We start from the raw sequence: 13,656 nt of genomic DNA, 5'->3' as shown, positions 1-13,656 counted from the left end.
TAAAGTTCTTAACGTGGTCCACGCAGCTCTGACGGTCCTGGATCCAGCCTATCAGGTCAGCCTCCCCTTCACAGCAAGTTCCCACTGTTCTCTAAACTTCAGACACACTGGACTTCTTCCTGTCCCTTGCATTTTCCACATCTTTGCACATGCAGCTCCCTCTGCAGGAATGCTTTTCCCTTCCCCACTGGCCTACTCATGTCTCAGCTTTCCTGAGTAATTCAAATATTACTATAATAAGCTAAGTATTTGGTTAGAGTGCTTCCTTCTTAGGACTCGTCATAATTTTATGTTTTTGTCATTGATAACTGTCTGTTAATACGCTGTAAGTTTCCCACCTTGCCTGTTTTTAGCTCCCATAGAACCTAGCTCTCCCGCACATTTGTAGGTTGTAATAAACAACTTATTTTTTTTGAGACAAGGTCTTGCTTTGTCGTCCAGGCTGGAGTGCAGTGGTATGACTGTGGCTCACTACAGCTTTGCCCTCCTTGGCTTAAGCGATCCTCGCACCTCGGCTTCCTGAGTAGCTGGAACTACAGGCGTGCTCCCACGCCCAGCTAATTTTTTAATTTTTCGTAGAGACAGAGTCTCGCCATCTTGCCCATGCTTGTCTCAAACTCCTGGGCTTAAGCAATCCTTCTGCTTCTGTCTCCAAAAGTGCTGGGATTACACTACTAAAGATTTGTAAACAAATGAATAGAGATGAAAGCAAATTAAGTGATATGTGAAGTCTGGTGAGGCGAGCAATATCTTTCTTTTGGAGAATTCTCGAGGCACCGGCTAATGCTATATGCCTATTCTTTTTTTTTTTTTTATTTTTTTTTATTTTTTTTTTTGAGACGGAGTCTCGCTCTTTCGCCCAGGCCGGACTGCAGTGGCGCCATCTCGGCTCACTGCAACCTCCGCCTCCCGGGTTCACGCCATTCTCCTGCCTCAGCCTCCCGAGTAGCTGGGACTACAGGCGCCCGCCACCTCGTCCGGCTAATTTTTTGTATTTTTAGTAGAGACGGGGTTTCACCGTGTTAGCCAGGATGGTCTCGATCTCCTGACCTCGTGATCCGCCTGCCTCGGCCTCCCAAAGTGCTGGGATTACAGGCGTCAGCCACCGCGCCCGGCCTGCTATATGCCTTGTCTTTAATAATTTGCCCTGAACCTTGCAGAGGAACCACTCCCTCGGACTCAGGACCAGAGCTAGGCTTTGGGAGGCGCCTAAGCACTGGGCTCGCCGGATATACGCAAGGGCGTGGGGCGGAGCTGTGGTAACCCAGGCAACAGCCCGGAAGCCGCAGGCTGGGTTAACCTGTGGCGCGCTCCGCGGTTCCGGCGCCTGAAGTTTTAGTTGCGGTGGCGGCGGCAGTCGGGACCGACTGCAAGGCAGGTTGAGATGATGGATCTGAGGCTTGCAGCTCGCAGTCCCAACGAGCCTTAGGGACCAGGACTACCAAAAGGGTGGGGAGAACGGTGGTGGCATCTGTCTGTTGCCTGGGATCCAGGCGCCAGGTTGGGGAATCCTTACTTCAGGAAGCGCAGCCGCGGCTCCGTGTTTTGAGAGTGCAAGTGTGTGTCAGGGTGCGTGTCTGGGTATGTTTGTGCGTGGCGCCAGAGCACCTCGAGTATGCGCGTGCGCACCGCTTTCGGGAGCTTTTGCATAGAGCTGGTAATGGGGGGTACTCGATTGTAGCGTGGGGGGAGTTCACCGTGTAGCAGGAGAGAGGCAAACTATCCAGGGTGCTTTGGGACCGGGAGCGTCATCTAAATAGATGGATGTCAGAGAGGGGCGTCTCAGAAGGCTCCGCCTGTGAGTTTTGAGGAGTCCGTGGAAGTTAACCCGGTAGAGAAGAGAGTGAGCCTAATGAGTGTTCCAAGCAGAGGGAAAAGAATGGTTGCAACTGTATGTGAGGCGAGAGCTTGGTTTTAGGATTTGCTGGAGATGTGAGAGAACACTGGAAAGAAAGGTCAGCCGGGCCATATGGGGGAGAGGGTCTGAATGCCAAGCTGAGTTGGATTCCTCTTGACAGTGGGGAGCCATCCGAATCTAGAGGAAGTAAGTAAAGGGTTCAGATCTATTCTCTATCCATGTATTTAGATAGGATTGATTCAACAATGTTTGGAAAGAGTTCTTGTTTCTCTTTGATCAGTTTTCCACACCAGTCAGAGTGGATTTACTGAGTCCAGTCATAACTATCCCGTTTAAAATTGTTCAGTGGTTTCCTATGGTCTTAGGTGTTCAGATTGCTGTGGCTCACAAGACTACAATCGGCTCTCTGCCTTTCTTCCTTCTTTAACCTCTCACCCTCTCAGATCTTTGTTAATTGAACTGAACTTCTGAAACTCTTCGTAAATGCGTTTTCCCTTGCCTGGAATATTCTTTCCCCTGCTTCTAACTTTTGTTTGTATTTTAGCTCTCAGTGCAAACATTTTTGGGGGTATTACAGAGAGGAGGCAGCTTTTACTTACTGCATAGAGTTAGTTAGGTACTTTCATGGCACACAGAATTTACTTCCCATGCTGCTCTTTTGTTGTAAATACTTGTTTAATTGCGGTCCTCTTAGAAACTCTTAACTCTGCAAGGGCATAGACTATTCTACTTTCTTGTTTTATCTGGTGCCTCGCTTTTAGGTGGTGCTTCAAAGTATTAGTTACATTAATAGATGGATGATGAAGTCAGTGAGTGAAGAGTGAAAGGGAGACTAATTAGAATAATGAGAGCCGGAACAAAAATATTTTTAGTAGAGATGGAGAAAAGCGGGCAAGATAGATTTTTAGGGAAAAAGTTAATAGATTCTGTTATCTGATTCAGTAAGAGATAGGGAACAGAGGTGATGCTGAGGTTTTATTTTTTTATTTATTTTATTTTTCTTTTTTGAGACGGAGTCTTGCTCTGTCCCCCAGGCTGGAGTGCAGTGGCGCAATCTCGGCTCACTGCAAGCTCTGCCTCCGGGGTTCACGCCATTCTCCTGCCTCAGCCTCCTGAGTAGGTTTTAAATTGGAGCAACTAGGATTGTAATTCTGTAAATTCAGCTTAATTCAACATATTTATCGAGTCAACCAGTTATATATCAGCAAGTAGAGATTTGGGGTATGATGATGAGCTGCATTTTGATGTACTGTATTTGTGATATTTGGGAGATGTATATAGTAGGTAGTTAGAAATGAGCATTTGGTGTTTTTGTTTTGTTTTCGTTTGTTTATTTTAAGAGACAGAGCCTCACTTTGTCACCTAGGCTGGAGTGCAGGGGCGCCATCGTAGCTCACTGCAGCCTCCAATTCCTGGGCTCAAGCAGTCCTCCCACCTCAGCCTCCTGAGTAGCTGGAACTATAGGCACTCACCACCACTCCTGGCTAATTAAAAAAAACTTTTTTTTAGAGACAGGGTCTTGCTATGTTGCACAGACTGGTCTTGAGCTTCCTGCCTCAAGCGATCCTCCAGCCTCAGCCTCCCGAGTTGCTGGGATTACAGATGGGAGCCACTGTGTTTGAAGTTTTGAGGAAAGGTGTGAATCATTGATTTGGGACTCATTTTCACAGTGTGTTTGTTTGTCCATACATTCATAGCTTTGCTCAAGGGAGTTGGTGAGGTCACTGAGGGAGGATGTGAACTGCCCCTTTGTGATGAAGAAAGCAGCTCCATGAGAGCTGGCACCATATTAGACTTGTTTACTAATATCTTAGTTTAGTTTACTTAGTTTACTTGTTTACTTGTATCTCTAATGCCTAGCCAGTGCCTGGTGTGTGCTGCACTCCCCCAAATAATTATTGAATGAAAGGAGAGGGTATCTAATGGAAAGACAAGAGGAATGAGAACTGAGATAGAACTGGGTGGAGATCCTTGATTAAATTGTTTGTGTGGAGGAGGACAATAGAGCCCGTGAAGAAAAGGAGAAAAGAATAGAAGAGGCCAGATGCGGTGGCTTGCGCCTGTAATCCCAGCACTTTGGGAGGCCAAGGCAGGTAGATCACCAGATCAGGAGTTCGAGACCAGCCTCACAACATGGTGAAACCCCGTTTCTACTAAAAATACAAAAGTTAGCCGGGCGTGGAGGCACGCGCCTGTAATCCCAGCTATTCAGGAAGCTGAGGGAGGAGAATCGCTTGAACCTGGGAGGTGGAGGTTGCAATGAGCTGAGATCGTGCCACTGCACTCCAGCCTGGTGACAGAGCAAGACTCCGTCTCAAAAAAAAAAAAAAAAAGGAAAAGAAAAGAATGCTTTTCAGTGCAAAGGTGGGGTCAGAGTTTTTGTAATTAATAAAACTTGTAGGTAGAACTAAGGATTAGTAAATACAGGTGCTAAAGTGTACCTCTTCATGAAGTTGGATGGCAAGAGAAGGGCAAAGATGGGATAGCAGCTTAACTATACCTGTGTTATCCTACCGTACACAGGTAGTAAATTACCACAGATTTAGTGGCCTAAAACAATTACTATTTATCATTTCACAATTTCTGTGGGTTATGAGTTTGGACATGATTTAGTTAGATTCTTTGCTTAGGGTCTTCCAAAGCTGTAATCAAGTTGTTGGCCAGTATGCATTCTCATCTGGAATTTTAGCTTCTGAATAAGTAAAATATTCTAAATGTAACTTGAAATACTTTTCTCCCCATTTTTAAGAGTAACTAGGTCCATTATAGAAAATTTGGGAAATATAGAAGCAAACAGGTAACCCAATTCTGGCAGTTTTCCAGCATGTGCTTTACAGTCAGTCAGACCTGGTCTTGAGTGTCAGCTCTTGGCTCTGCCTGTTATTATTTGTATAACTTTGAATTATATACTTTCTCTAAGCCTCATTTTTCATTTTTTTGAATTTTAATATTCTTAATATTTTAAAATTTTGTTTCAATTCTAGGGTACACGTGCGGTATGTACAGACTTGTTTCATAGGTAAATGTGTGCCATAGTGGTTTGCTGCATCTATCAACCTATCATCTAGGTATTAAATCTAGCGTGCATTAGCTATTTTTCCTGATGCTCTCCCTCCCCGCATCCCCCTGCCATCCAGCAGGCCCCAGTGTGTGTTGTTCCCCTCCCTGTATCCATGTGTTCTCATTGTTCAGCACCCACTTATAAGTGAGTACGTGTGGTGTTTGGTTTTCTGTTCCTGCATTGGTTTGCCGAGTATAATGGCTTCTAGTTCCATCCATGTCCCTGCAAAGGACATGATCTCATTCGTTTTTATGGCTGCATAGTATTCCATGGTGTATGTGTACCACATTTCTTTATCCAGTCTTATCAATGATGGGCATTTGGGTTGATTCCATGTCTTTGCTATTGTGAATAGTGCTGCAGTGAACATATATGTGCATGTATCTTTATAATTGAATGATTTATTTTCCTTTGGGTATATATGCAGAAATGCGATTGCTGGGTCAAATGGTATTTCTGGTTCTAGGTCTTTGAGGAATCGCCACACTGTCTTCCACAATGGTTGAACTAATTTGCATTTCCACCAATAGTGTAAAATTGTTCCTATTTCTCCACAGTCTTGCCAGCATCTGTTGTTTCTTGACTTTTTAATAATCGCCGTTCTGACTGGCATGAGATGGTATCTCATTGTAGTTTTGATTTGCATTTCTCTAAAGATCAGTGATGTTGACATTTTTTCATATGTTTGTTGGCTGCATAAATGTCTTCTTTTGAGAAGTGTGTGTTCATGTCCTTTGCCCACTTTTTAAATGGGGTTGTTTGTTTTTTTCTTGTCAATTTGCTTAAGTTCCTTGTAGACTCTGGATATTAGCCCTTTGTCAGGTGGAGAGATTGCAAAATTTTTCTCTCATTCTGTAGGTTGTCCATTTGCTCTGATGATAGTTTCTTTTGCTGTGCAGAAGCTCTTTAGTTTAATTAGATCCCATTTGTTAAGTTTTGCTTTTGTTGCAATTGCTTTTGACATTTTCATCATGAAATCTTTGCCTGTGTGTATGTGCTGAATAGTATTGCTCAGATTTTCTTCTAGGGTTTTTATAGTTTTGGGTTTTACATTTAAGCCTTTAATCATCCTGAGTTGATTTTTGTCTATGGTGTAAGGAAGGGGTCCAGTTTCAATTTTCTGCATATGGCTCACCAGTTCTCCCAACACTATTTATTAAGTAGGGAATCCTTTCCCCATTGCTTGTTTTTGTCAGGTTTGTTGACGATCAGATGGTTGTAGATGTGCAGTCTTATTTTTTAGTTCTCCATTCTGTTCCATTGGTCTATGTGTCTGCTTTTGTAGCAGTACCATGCTGTTTTGGTCACTGTAGCCTTGTAGTATAGTTTGAAGTAGGGTAGCATGATGCCTCCAACTTTGTTCTTTTTGTTTAGGATTGTCTTGGCTATATGGGCTCTTTTTTGGTTCCATATGAATTTTAAAATAGTTTTTTCTAATTCTGTGAAGATGTTAATGGTAGTTTAATAGGCATAGTATTGAATCTACAAATTACTTAAAAATGGCAGTATGGCTATTTTCACTGTATTGATTCTTCCAGTCTCATTTTTCTTATTTGGGAAAAGGGTTAATTGTTGTCACTGACATCATTATCCTCAACATTTAAATACAATTTTGTATGCTAGGCAGGTGTATTAGTTCGTTCTCATGCTGCTATAAAGAAATACTCAAGACTGGGTAATTTATAAAGAAAAGAGGTTTAATTGACTCACCGTTTTGCAGGCCTCAGGAAACTTACAATTATGGCAGAAGGCCAAACAGAAGTAGGTACCTTCTTCACAAGGTGGCAGGAGAGAAAGTGAGTGCAAACAGGGGAAATGCCAGATGCTTATAAAACCCATCAGATCTCATGAGAACTCACTATCATGAAAACAGCACAAGGGAAACTGCCCCCATGATCCAATCACTTTCCACTGGGTCCCTCTCACAACACATGGGAATTATGGGGATTACAGTTCGAGATGAGATTTGGGTGGGGACGCAGCCAAACCGTTATCAGCCGGGGTTCTAAGCACTTATATATTTAATTAGTTCTGTTTTATAGTTAGTGAAAAAGCTGGGATGTGAACCCAGACAGTGATTCCAGACTGCATTCTTAGCCTTTATACTATATTGTCTCTCAAGACAGAACAGGCCTTACAGGGTTGTGGGATCAAATGTGAAGCTCTTAGCAGAGATAAGTGCTTTATTAATAATGCCTATATTCTAACATCATTAAGAATATACTATACATACAGTTCTGTATTCTACTTTTTATACTTCTTTTCCTGTCATTAAACATTTTTCTTAATTTTAATGGATACATAATTCATCATATATGTATACTGACATTTTATGACTCTTCTTTGTTTTTGCAGAATAAATTGGAGATCTAAGTGGTTAAAATACATTAGATTCATGTCTTTGAATAACTATTGTTTTCCTATCTTTTAAAATAACAGCTTTATTGAGCTATAATTCACCCTTTAAAGTATACAGTTCAGAGGTTTTTAGTCAATTCATGTAATTGCGCAACTAACGTTACTATCTAATTTCAGAACATTTTCTTCACTCCCCAAAGAAACCCTATACCCATTAACAGTCACTCTCCATTCTATGCTCCCTCTAGATGCTGGCAATCACTAATCTATGTCTCTGTGGATTTACTTATTCTGGACACATCATATCAATGATACCAAACAGTAGGGGGCCTTCTGTGTTTAGAACCCTTTCAAGGTTCATTCATGTTTTAGCATGTATCAGTATATCATTGCTTATTATTGCCAAGTAATATTCCATTGTGTAGATATACCACATTTTATTAATACATTCATCAGTTGGTGGACATTTGGGATGTCTCTACTTTTTGTCTGTTCAAAATGCTGCCATGACCTTTTATGTACAAGTTTTTATGTGGACATATGTTTTTAGTTCTCTTGGATGTAAATATGCGAGTTGAATTGCTGGGTCATGTGGTTACTCTGTGTTTAGCTTCTTGAGGAATTGCCAACTGTTTTCAAAGTGCCCATACCATTTTACATTCCATGAGCAATATGTGAGGATTCTAGTTTTTCCATATTCTTGTCAGTGCTTGTTGTCCGTCTTTTTGATTATAGCCATCCTACTTGGTGTGAGGTGGTATCTTGATTGGTGTTTCCCTAATGACTAATTATTGAACATCTTTTCATGTGTTTATTAGCTGTCTATAGTATCTTCCTTGGAGGAATGTCTATTCAAGTCCTCTGCCCATTTTTAAATTGGATTTTTTAAATTGTTGAGTTGTAAAAATTCTTTATGTAGTCTGGATTCAAGTCCTTTATCAGATAAAGGATTTGCAGATACTTTCTCCCATTCTGTTGGTTGTCTTCATTTTCTTGTGCCTTTGAAGCACAAAAATTCTTAATTTTGATTAAGTCCAATTTATTTTTTTCTTTGGTTGCTTGTGCTTTTTGTGTCATTTCTAAGAAACCATTGCTTAACCCACGGCTCATGAAGATTTACTCTTATGTTTTCTTCTAAGAGTTTTGTAGTTTTAGCTCTTATATTTAAATCCATGATTCAATTAAATTTTTGAATGTGATGTGAGGTAGGAGTCCAACTTCATTCTTTTTCATAGGCGTATCCAGTTGTCCCAGCACCATCTGTTGAAAAGACTATTCTTTCCCCATTGAATTGTCTTGGCACCCATGTTGAAAAACTGACCATAAATGTAAGGGTTTGTTTTAGACTCTTTGTTCTATTATATTCCGTATCTTTTTAAATGGTACTTATGGCTCTGCTACTTACTAACTGTGTGACCTTCATGTTGGTTAACCTTTGTCTCTCAGTTTTCTCGTCTGTAAAATGAAGAATAAATAGTAAGTACCTCATGGAGTTATTATGAGGATTCAAGAAAATAATGTTTAAAGAGCTTAGAATAGTATCTGGCTTATAGTAAGCACACAGTATGTGTTAGCTGATGCCATCATTACCACCGTGGCTATCATCATCATTACCATCATAAAACTTAAATGTTATTTTCTAACTTGTATGTGACTTGTTTTCTTTGGCTGAATTGTAAATGCTGAAATTAGATACCATGTTTAAGGAGTGAATGTTCTTGTTAAGAGAGAGTACAGAGTGCAAGGAAGATTGAGGGCAAACTCTTAAGAAATACTTATATTTAGACATTTTTATTATAGTAGACAATTTTTTTTTTTAAAAAAAGTACTTAAGGAAAATACTAGAGTCCTTTTTTTATTATTATTATGCTTTAAGTTTTAGGGTACATGTGCACAATGTGCACGTTTGTTACATATGTATCCATGTGCCATGTTGGTGTGCTGCACCCATTAACTCGTCATTTAGCATTAGGTATATCTCCTAATGCAATCCCTCCCCCCTCCCTGCACCCCACAACAGTCCCCGGAGTGTGATGTTCCCCTTCCTGTGTTCATGTGTTCTCATTGTTCAATTCCCAGCTATGAGTGAGAACATGCGGTGTTTGTTTTTTTGTCCTTGCGATAGTTTACTGAGAATGATGATTTCCAGTTTCATCCATGTCCCTACAAAGGACATGAACTCATCATTTTTTATGGCTGCATAGTATTCCATGGTGTATATGTGCCACATTTTCTTAACCCAGTCTATCGTTGTTGGACATTTGGGTTGGTTCCAAGTCTTTGCTATTGTGAATAGTGCCGCAATAAACATACGTGTGCATGTGTCTTTATAGCAGCAGATTTATAGTCCTTTGGGTATATACTCAGTAATGGGATGGCTGGGTCAAATGGTATTTCTAGTTCTAGATCCCTGAGGAATCGCCACACTGACTTCCACAATGGTTGAACTAGTTTACAGTCCCACCAACAGTGTCAAAGTGTTCCTATTTCTCCACATCCTCTCCAGCACCTGTTGTTTCCTGACTTTTTAATGATTGCCATTCTAACTGGTGTGAGATGGTATCTCATTGTGGTTTTGATTTGCATTTCTCTGATGGCCAGTGATGATGAGCATTTTTTCATGTGTTTTTTGGCTGCATAAATGTCTTCTTTTGAGAAGTGTCTGTTCATGTCCTTCACCAACTTTTTGATAGGGTTGTTTTTTTCTTGTAAATTTGTTTGAGTTCACTGTAGATTCTGGATATTAGCCCTCTGTCAGATGAGTAGGTTGTGAAAATTTTCTCCCATTTTGTTGGTTGCCTGTTCACTCTGATGGTAGTTTCTTTTGCTGTGCAGAAGCTCTTTAGTTTAATCAGATCCCATTTGTCAATTTTGGCTTTTGTTGCCATTGCTTTTGGTGTTTTAGACATGAAGTCCTTGCCCATGCCTATGTCCTGAATGGTATTGCCTAGGTTTTCTTCTAGGGTTTTTATGGTTTTAGGTCTAACATGTAAGTCTTTAATCCATCTTGAATTAATTTTTGTGTAAGGTGTAAGGAAGGGATCCAGTTTCAGCTTTCTACATATGGCTAGCCAGTTTTCCCAGCACCATTTATTAAATAGGGAATCCTTTCCCCATTGCTTGTTTTTGTCAGGTTTGTCAAAGATCAGATAGTTGTAGATATGCGGCATTATTTCTGAGGGCTCTGCTCTGTTCCATTGATCTATGTCTCTGTTTTGGCACCAGTACCATGCTGTTTTGGTTACTGTAGCCTCGTAGTATAGTTTGAAGTCAGGTAGCGTGATGCCTGCAGCTTTGTTCTTTTGACTTAGGATTGACTTGGCGATGCGGGCTCTTTTTTGGTTCCATATGACCTTTACAGTAGTTTTTTCCAATTCTGTGAAGAAAGTCATTGGTAGCTTGATGGGGATGGCATTGAATCTATAAATTACCTTGGGCAGTATGGCCATTTTCACGATATCGATTCTTCCAACCCATGAGCATGGAATGTTCTTCCATTTGTTTGTATCCTGTTTTATTTCATTGAGCAGTGGTTTGTAGTTCTCCTTGAAGAGGTCCTTCACGTCCCTTGTAAATTGGATTCCTAGCTATTTTATTCTCTTTGAAGCAATTGTGAATGGGAGTTCACTCATGATTTGGCTCTCTGTTTGTCTGTGATTGGTGTACAAGAGTGCTTGTGATTTTCGTACATTGATTTTGTATCCTGAGACTTTGTTGAAGTTGCTTATCAGCTTGAGGAGATTTTGGGCTGAGACAATGGGGTTTTCTAGATATACAATCATGTCATCTGTAAACAGGGACAGTTTGACTTCCTCTTTTCCTAATTGAATACCCTTTATTTCCTTCTCCTGCCTGATTGCCCTGGCCAGAACTTCCAGCACTATGTTGAATAGGAGTGGTGAGAGAGGGCATCCCTGTCTTGTGCCAGTTTTCAAAGGGAATGCTTCCAGTTTTTGCCCATTCAGTATGATATTGGCTGTGGGTTTGTCATAGATAGCTCTTATTGTTTTGAGATATGTCCCATCAATACCTAATTTATTGAGAGTTTTTAGCATGAAGGGTTGTTGAATTTTGTCAAAGGCCTTTTCTGCATCTATTGAGATAATCATGTGGTTTTTGTCTTTTGTTCTGTTTATATGCTGGATTACATTTATTGATTTGTGTATGTTGAACCAGCCTTGCATCCCAGGGATGAAGCCCACTTGATCATGGTGGATAAGCTTTTTGATGTGCTGTTGGATTCGGTTTGCCAGTATTTTATTGAGGATTTTTGCATCAATGTTCATCGAGGATATTAGTCTAAAATTCTCTTTTTTGGTTGTGTCTCTGCCAGGCTTTGGTATCAGGATGATGCTGGCCTCATAAAATGTGTTAGGGAGGATTCCCTCTTTCTCTATTGATTGGAGTAGTTTCAGAAGGAATGGTACCAGTTCCTCCTTGTACCTGTGGTAGAATTTGGCTGTGAATCCATCAGGTCCTGGACTCTTTTTGGTTGATAAGCTATCGATTATTGCCACAATTTCAGAGCCTGTTATTGGTCTATTCAGAGATTCAACTTCTTCCTGGTTTAGTCTTGGGAGGGTGTATTTGTCGAGGAATTTATCCATTTCTTCTAGATTTTCTAGTTTATTTGTGTAGAGGTGTTTGTAGTATTCTCTGATGGTAGATTGTATTTCTGTGGGATCGGTGGTGATATCCCCTTTATCATTTTTTATTGCGTCTATTTGATTCTTCTCTCTTTTCTTCTTTATTAGTCTTGCTAGCAGTCTATCAAGTTTGTTGATCCTTTCAAAAAACCAGCTCCTGGATTCATTAATTTTTTGAAGGGTGTTTTGTGTCTCTATTTCCTTCAGTTCTGCTCTAATTTCAGTTATTTCTTGCCTTCTCCTAGCTTTTGATTGTGTTTGCTCTTGCTTTTCTAGTTCTTTTAATTGTGATGTTAGGGTGTCAATTTTGGATCTTTCCTGCTTTCTCTTGTGGGCATTTAGTGCTATAAATTTCCCTCTACACACTGCTTTGAATGTGTCCCAGAGATTCTGGTATGTTGTGTCTTTGTTCTCGTTGGTTTCAAAGAACATCTTTATTTCTGCCTTCATTTCATTATGTACCCAGTAGTCATTCAGGAGCAGGTTGTTCAGTTTCCATGTAGATGAGCAGTTTTGAGTGAGTTTCTTAATCCTGAGTTCTAGTTTGATTGCACTGTGGTCTGAGAGACAGTTTGTTACAATTTCTGTTCTTTTACATTTGCTGAGGAGAGCTTTACTTCCAACTATGTGGTCAATTTTGGAATAGATGTGGTGTGGTGCTGAAAAAAATGTATATTCTGTTGATTTTGGGTGGAGAGTTCTGTAGACGTCTATTAGGTCCTCTTGGTGCAGAGCTGAGTTCAATTCCTGGGTATCCTTGTTAACTTTCTGTCTCGTTGATCTGTCTAATGTTGACAGTGGGGTGTTAAAATCTCCCATTATTATTGTGTGGGAGTCTAAGTCTCTTTGTAGGTCACTCAGGACTTGCTTTATGAATCTGGGTGCTCCTGTATTGGGTGCATATATATTTAGGATAGTTAGCTCTTCTTGTTGAGTTGATCCCTTTACCATTATGTAATAGCCTTCTTTGTCTCTCTTGATCTTTGTTGGTTTAAATTCTATTTTATCAGAGACTAAGATTGCAACCCCTGCCTTTTTTTGTTTTCCATTTGCTTGGTAGATCTTCCTCCATCCCTGTGTTTTGAGTCTGTGTGTGTCTCTGCACGTGAGATGGGTTTCCTGAATACAGCACACTGATGGGTCTTGACTCCTTATCCAATTTGCCAGTCTGTGTCTTTTAATTGGAGCATTTAGCCCATTTACATTTAAAGTTAATATTGTTATGTGTGAATTTGATCCTGTCATTATGATTTTAGCTGGTTATTTTGCTCGTTAGTTGATGCAGATTCTTCCTAGCCTCGATGGTCTTTACAATTTGGCATGTTTTTGCAGTGGCTGGTACTGGTTGTTCCTTTCTATGTTTAGTGCTTCCTTCAGGAGCTCTTTTAGGGCAGGCCTGGTGGTGACAAAATCACTCAGCATTTGCTTGTCTGTAAAGTATTTTATTTCTCCTTCACTTATGAAGCTTAGTTTGGCTGGATATGAAATTCTGGGTTGAAAATTCTTTTCTTTAATTATGTTGAATATTGGCCCCCACTCTCTTCTGGATTGTAGAGTTTCTGCTGAGATATCAGCTGTTAGTCTGATGGGATTCCCTTTGTGGGTAACCCGACCTTTCTCTCTGGCCACCCTTAATATTTTTTCCTTCATTTCAACTTTGGTGAATCTGACAATTATGTGTCTTGGAGTTGCTCTTCTCGAGGAGTATCTTTGTGGTGTTCTCTGTATTTCCT

The 13,656-nt window shown here is 40.4% G+C and overlaps 1 protein-coding gene across 6 annotated transcripts in view; it reads left to right on the top strand.

The window, feature by feature from the left end:
- Window positions 1–13,656, top strand: part of SPICE1 (spindle and centriole associated protein 1) — a 93,574-nt gene that overhangs the window by 20,810 nt on the left and 59,108 nt on the right. Inside the window, exon 1 of one of the 6 annotated variants that reach the window (XM_055260169.2) lies at window positions 538–1,374. The exons of 1 other annotated variant lie outside the window; for it this stretch is intronic. The gene's annotated coding sequence lies outside the window, so the exon portion shown is untranslated. Of the gene's footprint in view, window positions 1–537; window positions 2,045–13,656 lie in introns of those variants that run through there. 4 more of the 6 variants (XM_055260172.2, XM_055260171.2, XM_055260170.2 and 1 more) reach the window with 4 other exon arrangements.

This window comes from Symphalangus syndactylus, chromosome 21 (genome assembly GCF_028878055.3).
Source record: "Symphalangus syndactylus isolate Jambi chromosome 21, NHGRI_mSymSyn1-v2.1_pri, whole genome shotgun sequence".
Lineage (NCBI taxonomy): Eukaryota > Metazoa > Chordata > Mammalia > Primates > Hylobatidae > Symphalangus > Symphalangus syndactylus.
Note: the sequence above shows the minus strand (reverse complement) of the source record. Positions and strands in the feature narration are given on the sequence as shown.